This window comes from Bubalus bubalis, chromosome 19 (genome assembly GCF_019923935.1).
Source record: "Bubalus bubalis isolate 160015118507 breed Murrah chromosome 19, NDDB_SH_1, whole genome shotgun sequence".
In the NCBI taxonomy this organism is placed as follows: Eukaryota; Metazoa; Chordata; class Mammalia; order Artiodactyla; family Bovidae; genus Bubalus; species Bubalus bubalis.
The window spans coordinates 3,703,623-3,716,693 of NC_059175.1; the positions used below are offsets into that span (position 1 = coordinate 3,703,623).

The window sequence follows — 13,071 nt, forward strand, 5'->3', positions numbered from 1 at the left end:
GAACTTCTGAAATACCCATACTTGGGACATCCCTAGTGGTCCTGTGGTTAAGACTTTGAACTCCCAGTGCAAGGTGCATGGGTTTGATCCATGGTTGGAGAATTAAGATCCGACATGCTGCACGGTGCAGACTAAAAAAATAAATAAAATAAGACACCCATACTCTTCTGGTGCAGTAATCCAAATCTAGGAGTCTACCTTAATGAAATAATTTTCTTTCTTTTTTTTGGCAGCACCTTTCAGCTTGAGGGATCTTAGTTCCCCAGCCAGGCAGGGACTGAACCCAGGCCCTCAGCAATGAAAGCACAGAGTCCTAACCATTGCACCACCAGGGAATTCCCTGAAATAATCTTAAATATAAAAACATTATGGGTAATGATTGTTCACCAAAATGCCATTATAATAGATACAACTTAAAAACAAGCATCATTGCTTAGCTTTCATGGAGGGATTTTTAAAATTCTTATGTGCAGTATATAATACATTCTGTCTTTTCTAAAAAGGATTTAAGATTATGTATCATATATACAAACGTACACACAAGAAAAATGAACTAGGATGTGAAGAGCTGAAACATTAGAAAAGACCCTGATGCTGGGAAAGATTGAAGGCAGGAGGAGAAGGGGACGACAGAGGATGAGATGGTTGGGTGGCATCACTGACTCAATGGACATGAGTTTGAGCAGCTCCGGGAGATGGTGAAGGACAGGGAAGCCTGGCATGCTGCAGTCCATGGGGTCACAAAGAGTTGGACACGACTGAGTGACTGAACAACAACAATAAGAAAGAAGTATGTTAGTTGCTCAGTCATGTCCGACTCGTTGCGACCCCATGGACTGTATTTCCACCAGGTTCCTCTGTCCATGGAATTCTCCAGGCAAGAATACTGGAGTGGGTAGCCATTCCCTTCTCCAGGCAATCTTCCCAACCCAGGGATTAAACCCAGGTCTCCTGTACTGCAGGCAGATTCTTCAGCATCTGAGCCACCAGGAAAACCAAGAAAGAAGGTAAAGACTAAATAACTGAACAGATTAAGTGTGATACACACACATATGGTGGAATATTTTATAGTCATTAAAGTTTTAAAATATCTTATTCAATATTTCAATACTGAATTGTACATAATATTCAACTTTAATATACATTTAATAATGATAATAGATGAGGGCGACTAAGAGGTACAAACTTCCAGTTATGAAATAAATGACTCATAGGAATGAAATGTACAGTGTAGGAATATAGTCGGTAATAATGTAATATCTTTGTGTGGCAATAGATGGTCTTATAGCGGTGATCATTTTATAATGTGTAGAAAAATCAACTCACTACGTTTTACAGCAGGAGTCAATATAGTGCTGTCAACAAACAAACAAACTCACAGAAAAAGAGATCGGATCTATGGGGGGTTGGGGGAAGGAGAATTAGATGAAATTAGTCAAAAGGTACAAACTTGCAGTTATAATTTAAATAAGTACTAGGAATGTACTTAAATATGCTTAAATATAATTAAGCACAATAAATATATATATAAATAAATATAACATTATTATATGTTATATATAAGAGTTGTTAAAAGAGTAAATCCTAAGAGTTCTCATCACAAGGAAAAACTTTTTTTCTTTTATTTTGTAACCACACAAACGGATATTCACTAAATTTATCATGATAATCATTTCATGGTGTATGTAAGTCCAATCGTTAAGATGTAACCTTAAACTGACATAGTGCTGAATGTCAATTATATCGGAATAAAAATGTAGGGGAGAATAAATTAAAATTTTAAAATACCATGTGTGCTAAGTCACTTCAATAGTGTCCACCTCTGTGTGACTCTCTGGACTATAACCCACCAGGCTCCTCTGTCCATGGGGTTCTCCAGGCAAGAATACTGGAGTGGGTTGCCATGCCCTCCTCCAGGGGATCTTCCCAACCCAGGGATCACACCCACATCTCTTATGTCTCCTGCACAGGCAGGACTTCCCACCTGGGAAGTCTTAACAAATACTGAAATATTCAATGTTTAATAGAATATGAAAATATTTTATTGGTATATTTATATAGGCTCAACAGGAAAGGGAGAGGATGCATATTTGAATATATTGTATGGTTGGAATTATACCCTACCTCCCCACAAGAGCAAAACTACAGTTTGAATTATTGGAGGAAATGTACTAGCTTGCTTAAATTGTTGTCCATGGGCAGAGAGACGAGATGAGGTTTCTTCCACTTTTCTGAAGTTTGCCATTACAAAAGCATTTGACTTTCAGGACTAACAAAATAATACAATTTCTCTTTACACACATCCATCACCACCACCCATTGCTAAGGGAAGAAGCCAGCACCACAAAGAGGAATTTTCTCCAGTGCTCCAGCCTTCCAACGCCAAGTTCCACCTTGATTAAAAGCTGAACTCGGGAGGAAGCAACACACTGAGGGAACCACTGGAGTGGCAACAGCCAGCCGCCCTGAAAGCCGCCACCTGGGTCTGGAAGCCACGCTCGGCAGTTTCACTCAGACTCACAGTTTCCAACTTGTCGCTGAGCGACAGGCCTGAGCGCGAGAGAGCGGGGCTCCAGGTTCACCCCTTCTGTGTCACTGCCTTCTTTCATCTATTCATTTAAGTTCCATCTGGAACCACCCATGAGCTGGAGCAGAGAACACAGTGGGGAAAAAGCAAACAAAGTCCGTGCCCTCTGGCAACTTGAAGTTTAGTGGTGGAGGCAGCCGGCAATCCCATGAATACCAACTGTGTCTGTTCACAATCGTGTGACGTGATGGGGAGATGGGGGTGCAGGACTCGAGAGACAAGGAACGGGGGAGCCGGAAGAAGTCCAGCTAAGGAAAAACCCAGAAAATTATTCGGCGTGGCCATCTTACATGCTTATGCGTCCTACAAAAAGCTACATATTCAGCAGCGCTGCAAGGAGACGTTACACCCTACTGCTGATATGTGTATGCTCTGGTGCACAGATGTCATTCTGTTGTCACAGCACTACAGGGAAACACACAAATAAAAACTTAAATTCATTAAAAAATTTTTTTTTTCCATTTCCAGGCAATTCATTCATTCAACAAATATCTATTATGTGCCAGGCACTGTTCTAGGCACAGAGAGGAAACAAAACCTTCACCCTCATTGGCCTGTTTTTCTAGTGGTAGAAACAGGCCCTCCACACCATGGGACTCCTGGTAATGGGAAGGGCCATGCAGGGATAAGGCAGAGACAGGGCTGGTGCGTGCGTGGCTAGACAGGTCAAGGGCTAGGGGAGCATATTTCCAGGCAGAGGAAACAAGCTGGCTGGAGGGCCCAGGATGGGCAGGGCAGCATGGCTGGAAGGGGTGGTCTTAGATAAGGGGAGAGACAGGCAGGGGCCAGGACAGTTACCAAGCCTCCGAGCCTCAGTGTCCCCGCAGTGACACAGGGTGAGACTGTAGAAGTCACTCTGCAGGGCTGCAGTGAGGATGAAATGACACACCAAGGCGCTCAGCTCCAAGCCCAGCTCGTGGTAAGTGCTCCACCATGACAGTGAGTATTCCAGGGGGTACCTGAGCTGTACTCCCCAGAGTCTGAGGCGGGGACGAGGACGAGGCTGTACTGAGACCTCCTCCTGGGAATGGTCAGGACTGCTGGCCTCTGAGCCTCAGTCAGTGCTAACTGGACAAGAGCTACTTGGTCAGCTGAGGGAAGTGCTCACGGGACAGGTTGGCTACTGGGGCTGGAGAGCTGCTGCCTTTCAGGGTGGGAGCAGCAGCAGCTACAGGGTGAGATGCAAAGCCCAGGAAACCCAGGTGAGACGCCAGCTCTGCCCTGTTGGCCTGGACACGTCACCACCCCTCTGGACCCAGGGGTGAGGACGGGCACCCACGTGGGCCTGGCTCCCCATATAAACACCAACAACGGCTGACATGCCATCCCAGAACACCTCTGGGGAAGAGGGACTGCCTCTCAGACCCAGGGTGAGGCTTCCAGGAGAGACACTGGAGCTGGCCACTCCCATATCTCAGCACCCACTGGTCCCTTCCAAAGAAGGGAGTGGAAAAGCAGAAACCACCAGCTTTCAAAATGACACACAGTTGGTCCCCAGGGTCCTCCCTAAAACAAGTGCCTGCCAGCCTCTTGGGTGGTTGCTACTTCCGCTTCTGGGGCCCAGGCTGGGGGGGCGGCCCCTCCCCAAAGCCCAGGAACCTCGGGCTGTCCCTGGGCAGGGGGCAGGGGGGCCCCAGCTGTTTGCTCCCTGAATGGAGTTTATAAGCCATGTCCCCCGACAGGTAGACGGCTGCCCTCGGACAGTTCAAAGGGGATTTTCACCAGGCAGTCTCTGTGGTTGAAAACATTCCTCTCCCCCCTTCTCCTATTTTAAAACAAGAATCAGAGACAAAGCAGCAGGCACGTGGGGACTCTCTAAACTATCACTTCCATAAGGCAAGAGGCCATTTCTGCTTTGTCCACAGCTGTACCTGATGCTACATCTGCCACGTGAAACACTCAACAGGGCTATCAAATGAACAAGATAAATGAAGAAACAGAAAAAAAAAAAGACAAAACTGGGCCTTAAGACATATGTTTGCAGGCCTTCCCTGCCAGTCCAGAGGTGAAAACTCCATGCTCCCTGCATGCTGCAGCCAAAAACAAACAGTGGAAAAAGAAAACACGTTTGACAACAATTCTACCTCTGGAAATAAACCCCCAAACCAGACTTCAAATATACATGGAAGCTTTTAAAATATTATTCAAAAGAGTGAAAGACTAGAAATGACCTGAGCTGCTGCTGAACCCTGACTGGCAGATAGTTCAGGAAACTGAGGCTCACTCAGACCATGGGCGGAGGAGCCTGGTGCGCTGCAGTCCATGGGGTCGCTAAGAGTCCTACACGACTGAGCGACTTCACTTTCACTTTTCACTTTCATGCATTGGGGAAGGAAATGGCAACCCACTCCAGTGTTCTTGCTTGGAGAATCTCAGGGACGGGGGAGCCTGCTGGGCTGCCATCTATGGGGTCGCACAGAGTCGGACACGACTGAAGCGACTTAGCAGCAGCAGCAGCAGCAAACCATGAAATCACACGCAGTTCGTAAAAAGGATGAGCTTGCCTTTGTGCTAATTTGAAAGCTGGTCCATAACATGCTATTTCTTCCAGGGTGCTGACAGCCCAATGCACAGTGTGAAATGGACAGTGTAGACTCCAGTTATATCTTAAGAAGAACGACACGTGCTTACTGTGAACACACAGATGTCTATAAGCACAGAAAACGGTCTGGGAGGCCATCAGACTTAGTCGTGACCACCTCCCGGGAGTGGGACTTTGGTGGGGGCAGTGTACTGAGGTGGCCTTACGTTTTTTACTGTGTACACTTCATAGAGAGTATGCATTGCTTTTATGGTTTGAAAAGCTGAAATATATGTGGTAAGTTGGGGGGGGGTTGTTTTTGTTTTTAAGTAAAACCCGGTGGGGGCCAGGATGTGGTGAAAGAACTTCACACTCTGCGGGGGGGTGTGAACCGGCGCATCCAGCGTGAAGGGCACTCTGGCCTCAGGTATCAATGCCGCCTGACACACCGCACCCACCCAACGGTCCTGCTTCTGAGCAGCCCTCTAAACGGTGCGATTACAGACTGAGACCCACAGACACACACACAGGCCTGCCCGTCACCACACCGCCCAGAGGGTCGTGCGAGAAACCTCGCGAGACGCCCAAATAGCCAACTTCGGGGGATTCATAAGTTAATCATGGTTTGCACAAGCAATGGAATGAAAGAAAAACATGAAGTAACCATGTTTCTAAGGAACGTTTAAGGATATGAGGGGTTATCTGATATTATTCAATTTTTTTAAAAAGCTGACTGGAAAATATTTGTATATATTAATATATGTATATATACCATGATCTCACTTAAAAAAAAAACAACTACATGTTGATCTAATAAAAACTACTATTTACTGACAAAGCTGCTAAGCTGCTTCAGTCGTGTCCAACTCTGTGACCTCATAGACGGCAGCCCACCAGGCTCCCCTGTCCCTGGGATTCTCCAGGCAAGAACACTGGAGTGGGTTGCCATTTCCTTCTCCAATGCGTGAAAAGTGAAAGTGAAGTCGCTCAGTCGTGTCCGACCCTCAGCGACCCCATGGACTGCAGCCCACCAGGCACCTCCGCCCATGGGATTTTCCAGGCAAGAGCACTGGAGTGGGGTGCCATTGCCTTCTCCAATTGGGTGTGCAGCACTACCCAAAGAGGCTGACGTGTATCATTTGCCTTCCTCTAGATATCACCTTGCATCTCATCAGCATATACATTACTATATATTTATCATTTGTATCTATGACCCTTTGGGACAGGGAAAATTATTATCCTCATTTTACAGATGAGGACAATGAAGTTTAGAGAGATTAAGTAACTTGTGGATGGTCGCCCAACATTAAGGACAGATGTGCCGCTAAGTCTGTGTCCTTTACCACCCTCCGGTCCCACTTTTCTGAGCACAGAAAAAAGACGGGAAGGAAGCTGACAGTGGTACATTCTGGCAAGATCAGAAGGGACTTTAATTTCCTTCTTTGTGGGTCTTATTCCTAATTGTCTATAGGACTATATCTACCTATATAGTCGTTCTTAAATATATTTACTTATTACCAAGGCAATGCTGATTATCAAAAATTCAGACATTTACACAATAAAAAGTGTCCATAATCCTGGCAGTGATAAACACTTATGAAATTGTTGCATCTAGCTCTAGACTTATTGATATAAATAAAAATCACATATGTAAATAAAATCATAAAAAATTATATGTGTGTGAGTGTGTATACACACACACACACACATATGCTGCTGTATAGTCACTTCAGTCCTGTCTGACTCTTTGCAATCCTATGGACTGCAGCCCACCAGGCTCCTCTGTTCATGGAATTCTCTAGGCAAGAGTACTGGAGTGGGTTGCCATGCTCTCCTCCAGAGGATCTTCCCAACTCAGGGATCAGACCTGGGTCTCCTGCATCACAGGCAGACTCTTCACCACTGAGCTACCAGGGAAGCCCATACATATATGTGTATGTATATATATACACACACACACATACATTGGAAAAGGAAATTGCTCCGGGCACCAATGGCGAAGCATTGCAATAGTTCCAGCTGAATCAGTATTTAAGATATTTATTACAAAAAGAGCATGTTGCAAGAGGTGAGTTTAAATATAGTTCTTCCCATCACCTCTTGCAACACGCTCTTTTTGTAATAAATATCTTAAACACTGATTCAGCTGGAACTACTGCAATGCTTCGCCATTGGTGCCCTGAGCAATTGAATGCAAAACCATCAGTTAAATGGAAGGACCTCCTCTCCGGACAATGGAAAGGTCCCGACCCATTGTTAACCAGCGGTCGAGGATATGCTTGCATTTTTCCACAGGACGCAGATTCTCCAATTTGGGTTCCAGACAGATTGATTCGCCATGTCTCAGCCCCTCGGATACCGGATTCCCCGGCCGCCGCGACCCCGAAAAAGGAAGGGACCTCCTCTGCCTTCACTCCCCCCCGCCAGCACGGGAAACGCCGCCGGCGTCAGGACAACTGACATTGGAGATCCCGGATGAGCAAGGAACAGATCCACCCACCAAGCAGATGTCTGAACTTCACATACAGGATATTGCTCCCCCTGATCCTTTGCCTCACAAAAGGGTGTCAGGCCGCCTGACTCAGGCGACCCGGAATGCCTCCATACCCACTTGGGGACAAATAAAAACACTCTGCCACCAGGCACGGGGAATAGCTTCCTTACAGGGATCTCCAGCTTCTCCTGAGAAAATGTTTATTGCCATGCTTGCTTTGCTTTCCTGTCAGGTAAGCGCCTCTCCTATTCCAACCAAATATTGGGCATATCTCCCAGATCCTCCGACTTTCCAAGTTGTTACTTGGAATAATGAGCCTATACGGGTCAACACAGACCAACCTCAGCTCTTGGGAGGATCCTATACTTCTTACACTAGAGATAAATATCCTATTAACTTCAATTATACCTTCAGGGGATTAACAGGTGATTTCCCTGTTTGCTTTAACTTCCCCAATGACCCTAGAAGCTTTATTACCCCCACCAAAGAAGGATGTGTTGGGGCCTCTAAAAAAATAATTATAACAGATTCCTGGTCTTTATGTCATCGGTCAGCTTGGGTATTATTGGCTCGTATGCCTGGGATTCTTGACCCCTATGTAACCCTGCATTTCAAATCTCCACCAAAATATCCGAATTGTTATAAGGTTGCTCCTTCAGACAAAGTATGGAACACCATAGACAGTTGTACAGGGTATCCGACTTGGACATCTTGTACTTATGATTCAAGGACTGATTATAGGATACCAGGAGGTGGAGATTATACTATTCAGGACTGGAGCAACCCGAATCCAGGTGAGGATCCATTGGCCAATGATACATTTGAGGGCAGATTCGAGAATTTCCAGGGGGACTCCTGAGGCTCGATCCCATCTTTGCGTATGCCGAGCCTCCTTTCTCATGACCTTTGCCATGGGCGGAGTTCCTCACGCTGGCTCCCGGCAGTGATAGAATTCCAGTTGAGCTATTCCAGATCCAGAAAGATGATGCTGTGGAAAGTGCTGCACTCAATATACAATATGCACTCAGTATGCAATATGCCGGCTCCCCGCAGGAAACGGCAACCCACTCCAGTATTCTTGCCTGGAGAATCCCATGGACAGAGGAGCCTGGTAGGCTGCAGTCCTTGGGGTCGCAAAGAGTTGGACACAACTGAGCAAGCACATATATATACATATATATAAAATTTTCAGGTATTTGCTGCTTTTAAAAGAATGAAATCGGATTAAACATACTATTTTGCAACTTGTTTTTTTCCCTTTCACAGTATGTACATACATCTTAACAAAAGATTATCATTTTCTACAACTTCATTTTCAATAACTGAAAAAGATTCTACTGTATGACATACCATAACTTATTCAAGTAATTCTCTACCGGAGTAAATTGGATCATTTCTGATTTCTCGCTGTTACTAATATTGTTGCAGTGAATACCACTGTACATATCTTTCTATACATGTGTAAATAGCACACATAACTTTTATAATCAGAAAACTACATAACAGTATACATGCATAACATATCACACTCTGTGCACACACAGAGAGGCAGTGAACAGCATGAAGTTATATAGGAGACTCTCATCTGTCCCCTTAACTGCAGGCAACCACAAGAATCCAATATAAGAGCAGCCTTTTCCCAGACAACGCCAGGCCAACTAGAGCCAACCGCTGCCCAGCAGTCCTCCTCTCCTGGACCCTCCACCCCACGCCCAGGGGGTCCACAGTCCAGCTAGGTCAGGGCTCACCTGAGAGCCTTCCCGGTAGGCCTCAACCCAGGGTGGTGCCACCTGCCCCAGGAAGCATTTGGAAATAAATGGGCAGTCAGGCTGCCACAAGGAAGAACTGCTGTCGTTCAGTGAGCAAGAGCCAGGGATGCTGCCCTTCCTTACTTGGCAAAAACTGACCCATCGAAAAGGCTGGCAGCGACCCTGCAGGCAAACACTAGCCACAGGCCTCCTGGTGCAGACAGAGCAGTGGAGCCTCACTGAGGGCTTAGGACCTGCTGAAACCGGGGTGGGGATGGGAGAATCAAAGGCTTCCACCACCCAGCCCTGGGAGCCCAGGGGCCTCCTTCCTCTGGATCAGGGCAGCCAGAGGCATGCCTGGGCTCAAAAGAAGGAGGCGTCTACCAATAACCCATAATCTCTCTCATAATAACTACCAGGACATCTGTCTTCCTAGGAATATCACGGAAACAGTACCAAGCAGGGAAGTGAAAAGATTCTACGGTGATTTGAGACAAACTATTTCATGTTTCTGAGCCTCATTTTCTTCATCTAGTAAATGGGGTCATATCTTTTAAACTAATTAATTTTTGGCTGCATTGGATCTTCGCTGCTATGCACGAGTTGCAATCAGCAGCTACTCTTGGTTGCAACGCCCAGGCTTCTCTCGTTACAGAGCACAGGCTCTAGGCACGAGGCTTCAGGAGTTGCGACACGTGGGCTCAGTCGTGACTCACAGGCTTAGTTGCCCCTTGGCATGTGGAATCTTCCCAGACCAGGGATCAAACCCGAGTCCTGTGTCTCATCCACTGTACCACCAGGAAAAGTCCAATGGGTCATATTATACAACCAACTGTGAGACCGAAAGAACTGCTCTATTTTTCTATTTCCATTTTTGTTTTGTTTTTCAGGCAGCCAGATACAGGGGACCCCTAATAAGGGCTTTGTTTTCCCATTTAGTCCCCTCTGTCTTCGGCCTCCCACTCCCACTGCCTTCATCCTCTCTTCTCTCCCATAACTCTTCATTTTTCTAGTCGTTTCCCTTTCTCAAGTCAATTGCAAATTCAGTCCTTTGTTTTCCATCCACTTCCACCTCACTCACTCCCTTTTCTGAGTCGCTATTACTCCAACAGGCTGTGTCAGTTTAGAGTAGACAGCAGTTGTTTTTTTGGCAACTCCAAATCTTTTCTCCTTCTGGAAAACCTGTCTGGAAAACCATGTCCCCCACCCACAACCACACTGTTCCATGGTGGCAAGGGGGACTGTCACACTGATACATAAGCCAGCCCAATTCTCACAGAGTGACTACAAGCTGGGCCAATCAGAGAAGCCTGCTTGCTAGGCCTCCCCAGTTGGACCTGGAATCTGCATCTGAGCCACGCTGGGCCCATCAGAGCTCTTCACTGGGATTATTGACTCTGAGATGTGAAATGCTGTGGCTCAGTTTACTGCAGGAGGTGGTGCTGGGTAAAGTGAACACTTAGCCAGAAGCTGTGGGTGAGGGCTTGCACTGAGAGCCTAACCAACATGCACAGAAAGGCAAAAACCAGCGACATTCAGGGCAGCACTGTTTTCCAGGGTCCAACCACACATCTCCAGCTGCAAATATATAACTCGTATCTGTCCCAACAAGGTTCCGTATACCCTATACACATGTTACCCTGTCTGCCTTACATCACATGAGACCAGCTTCTATCATCTGCCACCAAGAGAGTCTAAGGAGGGTAGTGGTTAAGCACTTGGGCTCTGAAGCCAGTTGTTCCTCAGACTAGCTTTGTGACCTTGGGTAAGTTAATTAACCTCTCTAGGTGCCAAATCCTTCCTCTGTAGAATGTTAGCAGTAGTAGTCTGCGAGGATTCAGTGAGTTACATATTAAACACTGGCTCAGTGCCTGGTCGCCATCATAGAAGAACCAGGACTCCAGCCTGCTGGCGGCAGCAAAAAGGGATTTGGGGTTAGGGTCCAGGTGGGGGTGAGAGGCAGGTGACTGGTCCCTGCCAGGCCCACCTGCTAGGGCTCCTAAATATCAGGGCGCTTTTGGGAACTAGGGATCCTGCAGTGTCAGGCTGCTAAAGGAACGGCGGTGCTAGTTTCTACTACTTACTGAGCACCCACTATGTGTCGGGCTCTGTGTCAGGCACTCTGGTTTTTAGGGCAGTTCAGACCTCATCTTGGAACTTGAAAGACCCAAAAAGTTATGAAATTCCGCTCCCATCTTCAGAGAAGCACCTCTGGGGAGAGGAACACGATTCTCTGGAGAATGAGGACCATTCCTCCTCACTACAACACTGAGTCATTCCTCAGCCCAGGAAAAAACTCAATGTATGATTGTCCTCTCTGATGGGCTGGGCACCTATAGATGCTTTGCATGTAGTGTCTCATTAAATTACCATTCCAACTCATGAGGTAAGAACTATCAGCCCAGTCTGTCTGAGGACACTATGGTTCAAAAGGGTTAGCTGACTCATCCAAGGCCAAGGACAGATCCAGGACAAAAACACAGATCTTTGGACCTCAGAGTCCTTACCCTACTTTATATCCCAACTGTCTCAGACAGCAGACACTCTTCCTTTCTCTCTCTGCACAAAGGGATCCCCACCAGCCAGGGAAAACTTCTTCACACCCACCCAGAGCTGGAATGCCTGCTCTGCTTGGCAACTATCCAGTTGAGATTCAGAGGAAGTTTGAAATCCTAGACAGAAGTAAACACTTAACACGAGAAAGAAACCAAATGCCTAGCAGCAAGAGGAACATTACCCTTAGCTTCCCTGTAATAGTTACTTTGTGCTTTAGCTCACAGGTCACAACTCTGCAGGGAGATTCTGTTGTTACACCCATTGCACAGATGAGAAGACTGAGGCCTGAATGGTTAAATGTGTTTATTCAGCTCAGAAGTGGCAGAACCAGGATCTGAACCAGGCTTGTCTGTGTCTAGGGCCTACACTTTGCTCAGTTCACTGTGCTGCTTTCCATTTATTCCCGTTCCACTGAGAAGCACAAACAGTGTCTCCAGTGAGGCCACATCCTTGCCTGGGAGGCAGAGCTGCTGAGCAATTCTCTAACACAGCCCTGGGTTGCTTAAGGCCATGCAGGGGAGTGGGGGTGCCTCCAGGGGCCCAAGAAGAGGCAGACAGACTGCCACCCCACCTCCCAAGCTTCCTCCACTGCTTGCCAGACTGCAGATTCCCGGCCCCAGGGGGAAGGATGATTTTCCAAAACAGAACGTTAGGTCTCAGCAGGCGTCCACACCACAGCTCCCAGGGCCCAGCGGTAATTGTGTAAATACTCGCACATTCAAGTCCCCCTGAACTGTTCTTCCTCCTTAGTTGGCTTCCTGGTTTTCTCAGCGGCATCTGCCAAGTCACTGGGAAAGCTGATGCCCCTATCTGCTTACGTCCCATCTCTGCTGGGTTCCAGGTGGGATTCTGGAGTCTGCTCGGGAAGTCAGTGCCCCCACCCCCCGGACTGCAGGGCCGGGGTGGGGGAAACAGCATGGGAAATGAGGCCCCACCAGGCACATCCTCGCCTGCTGTCTCCACCCTGAGCTTCCCCGCTGATCCCTCAGGCTGCTGCAGACCCAGGCTCTGTGTGTCCTGCCTTCTCTGTTTGACACGTTCTTGAAGGCTGAGCCTAAGGTTTGCCTTGAATTCCCCAGGGCACATGAGACTCTCCCGTCCCAAGACTCTGCCTGACCTGGCCCTTCCTGCCTTCCCTCCACCTTTGACAGAGCCGGTCCACTAG

General features: G+C 47.2%; 1 protein-coding gene across 1 annotated transcript in view; it reads right to left on the reverse strand.

The window, feature by feature from the left end:
- STK10 (serine/threonine kinase 10) overlaps nt 1-13,071 on the reverse strand; it is a 128,827-nt gene that overhangs the window by 52,227 nt on the left and 63,529 nt on the right. The window lies entirely within an intron of this gene.